At 53.5% G+C, this 3,645-nt stretch overlaps 1 protein-coding gene across 1 annotated transcript in view; it reads right to left on the bottom strand.

Moving 5' to 3' along the window:
- The window catches only part of MAST3 (microtubule associated serine/threonine kinase 3), a 53,573-nt gene that overhangs the window by 36,954 nt on the left and 12,974 nt on the right, over positions 1-3,645 (bottom strand). The gene's annotated exons all lie outside the window — the stretch shown is intronic.

Here is a 3,645-nt window from a genome sequence, read left to right as displayed (position 1 = left end):
GAGGCCGGGCGTTGCTACGACCGCGGGCGGCGGGGGCGGGGAGCTGGCAGCACCTTAACCTCGAGCCAGGCACAGGCATTTTGGCTCCTTTCTGCTAAAATGTAAATCTAATCACTGCCTCCTTTTCCTCTCTCCCGGGGCACTGACCCCTTCTCAGTGCGGCACCCAAGACCCACCTAGCGTCCTGGCCTGGCTCATGCTACCACGCCCACCCTGGCCCCACTGCTTGGAATCTAGCCTGGCAAGACAGCGTCCTCTCCTATGAACAACCCGCTTTCGTGTCTGTCTGGCTCTGTTTTCCCCAGGCTGGGGACTCCTTGGGGTCCCAGCAGCTCCCAGCACTGGAATGGCACAGAGGATGTGTTGGGCAAATTGAGTCGGGGCGTCTGACATGCTCTGCCTCTGTGTGGCGGGAAAGGCCATCAGCCGTGCCTCAGTTAGGAATAAGCCATCTGATTAAACTCCAGCCTCAGTCTCCTCAACTGTGAAATTGGAGGAAAACTGGACTGACAGTGACGATTACACAAATCAGATGTAAGGGGGCGCTTCCAAGGGCACCTGGTATATGTTCCATATCTATATATAATTTATAAACGATAGCATCAGGCTAACTTCCAGGCCTCTGTTTCCCCATGCATAACATCCCCCGTATTGAAAATCTGAGACACAGAGCCTGGTACAGGGCTGAGGGTACAGTATGTGTTCACTATGGAAGCCACTGTGGAAGCAGAAGTGTCTCCCACTGTAGGGACTGAATTAATGCTTCCTCCTGTCATGACAGCCCAGGCAAGTCAGGGGCAGTGTCACCATGTGGGGTACCCCTTCCTGGGCCCCAGGACACTTTGGGACCCAGTCCAGGCCCAATGCTGGAGCCCGGGCTTCATATCTAAAGAGACGATTTTTTTTTTTCTTTTGAGACAGAGTTTCGCTCTAGTTGCCCAGGCTGGAATGCAATGGTGCAATCTCAGCTCACTGCAGCCTCCGCCTCCCGGATTCAAGCGATTCTCCTGCGTCAGCCTCCCAATTAGCTGGGATCACAGGCGTGAGCCACCACACCCAGCCTCCATCCGGCTTTTCCCAGCCTTGGTTTAAAACCAGCCTGGGTGAGGCCAAGTGTGGTGGAGTGCAGTGGCGCCATGTCGGCTCACTGCAACCCCCGCCTTCCTGGGTTCAAGCGATTCTCCTGTCTCAGCCTTCCGAGTAGCTGGCATCACAGGTGTGCACCACCACGCCCAGCTAATTTTTTGTATTTTTAGTAGAAACGGAGTTTCACCATGTTGGCCAGGCAACTCAAACTCCTGACCTCAGGTGATCCGCCCGCCTTGGCCTCCCAAAGTGCCAGCATTACAGGTGTGAGCCCCCGTGCCCAGCCAACGGGAAACAATTCAATGAGCAAGATAATTTCGGCTGGGCGTAGTGGCTCATGCCTGTAATCCCAGCACTTTGGGAGGCCAAAGCGGGTGGATCACCTGAGGTCAGGAGTTTGAGATCAGCCTGGCCAACATGGTGAAATCCAGCTTTACTAAAAATACAAAATTAGCCGGGTGTGGTGGCATGTGCCTATAATCCCAACTACTTGGGAGGCTGAAGCAGGAGAATTGCTTGAACCCTGCTGCAGGGTTCAAGGAGGTGAAGGCTGCAGTGAGCTGAGGTAGCGCCATTGCACTCCAGCCTGGGCAACAAGAGCAAAACTCTGTCTCAAAAAAATAAATAAATAAAAATATGAAAGAAATAGCTGGGCATAGCGGTGCATGCCTGTATCCCCAGCTGCTTAGGAGGCTGAGGCAGGAGAATCACTTGTACCCAGGAGGTGGTGGTTGCAGTGGACCGAGATCGCACCAGTGCACTCCAGCCTGGGTGACAGAGCGAGACTCTGTCTCAAAAAAAGAAAAAAATAAATAAAAAGATAATTTCAAACACCAAGGCTGAGAAGGGAAAAGAAAGGACAGAACACTGCAAGGGGCGACTTTAGCCATGAGGCCTCTCAGAGGAGGTAACACTGCAGCCAGCCAGAAATGGAGGAGGAAGGAGCTGGCTATGCAGAAAGCACGTCCCAGGCAAAGGGCACAGCTCTCTGAGGCAGCACTGAGGGCAAAATGCCAGAGGAGCTGATCGCATGAGCCTTGTGGGCTGCAGGGAGGAGTGCAATTTTATTGTAGGAGCAATGGGGAGCCATGGAGGGTGCTTGAGCAGAGAAGGAATGTGATCTGGACTATGTTTGTAAACCCCCTTGTGTCTGCTATGGGGAGCAGACTGTTAAGAGGACAGGAATGAAGGTAGCAGGAGGCCAGTAAGGGGCTGGGACAATGTCTGGGAGGGGAATATTGAAGCTATGGGGAAAAATGGGTGGGTTTGGGAGTTTTGAGACCAGGGGAGATGGTGGTTTTGAGACCACCAGAGATGGTAATGAGGATGGGAGTGGTCACCTATGACCCCCAGGTATGCAGCCCAGGCCTCCTGTGGGCTACAGATTCTCCTGAGTCTGGCTGGGGACCCAAGTGGGGATGGGGCCACAGTCTCCATTTGCTGTCACTACATGCTGAGCCACCCCATATGCACGGGGACACACCTTTGCATACACACACAAGGCGCTGCCCCCTCGTCCCCAGCCACAGTTATACCCAGTAACACTTACACACCCCCTATTACATACACCCACTGCCCTGACATCTGTAGCAGGGAGAGAACCTTCTCCCATGCTCACGTGGCCTCAGTTTCCCCCTCTGCAAAACAGGGCTGCAGCTGACAATCCAGAGGGCCTGCTGCCACGGTGAAGGCCTTCCATGAAAGGCTGGCTGAGCCACTGATCTCTGGTGTCCGTCCACTGCTCCCCAGATCATGCCCTTGGCCTGCTCACAAACCCTCCATGGCTCCCTATTGCTCTTACAGCAAAACCGCATTCCTGGGTGAATCCCTCTCCCAGGGGTCATATCCTAGCCCTGTCCCTGACAAACTCTGTGACATTGGCATTTGACTCTCCCTGCCTGTGCTGTGACTGTAAATGCCAAAGTCTCAGGTAGATATACAGACACCCCTCTTCATTGGCCCCTTTTTAGTGGGACTACCCCAGTGCTTCCCACCTGCCCATATATCTGTGCCCCTCCCAGCACCACACTCTACGGCTCCTAGTGCCCTAGGTAGAAAATCCACATTCTTCCTGCCCTTGGCATTTGAGACTCCAGAAGGAATGTGTCTCTAACGATGCTGTTCCTGCCTGGAATAGCCACTTTGTCTATGAGCGCCCAACTCATCGCCTTCTTCAACACCACCCCCAACCCCCAATGCCATCACCACCACAAGGACAGCCCTCCCAGATACTGCCCATTCATCTAAGCCACATGCATTAACTGAGCACCTGCTGTATACACCCTGGGCCTGCCCTGAGGCTACATGACCAGGACAGATAAGGCATGGTCCCAGAGAGGCTGTCAAACCTCTGGATGAGAAAAATAACTGGATAATCACACAAGACAATGTGGAAATTGAATCCCTGGGGTTGGCTGGGTGCCGTGGCTCATGCCTGTAATTCCAAGACTTTGGGAGGCTGAGATGGGCAGATTGCTTGAACTCAGGAGTTCGAGACCAGTCTGGCCAACATGGTGAAACCCCATCTCTACTAAAAATACAAAATTAGCCAGGTGTGGT

Source organism: Colobus angolensis, unplaced genomic scaffold (genome assembly GCF_000951035.1).
Source record: "Colobus angolensis palliatus isolate OR3802 unplaced genomic scaffold, Cang.pa_1.0 Scaffold66, whole genome shotgun sequence".
NCBI classification, from domain to species: Eukaryota; Metazoa; Chordata; class Mammalia; order Primates; family Cercopithecidae; genus Colobus; species Colobus angolensis.
Note: the sequence above shows the minus strand (reverse complement) of the source record. Positions and strands in the feature narration are given on the sequence as shown.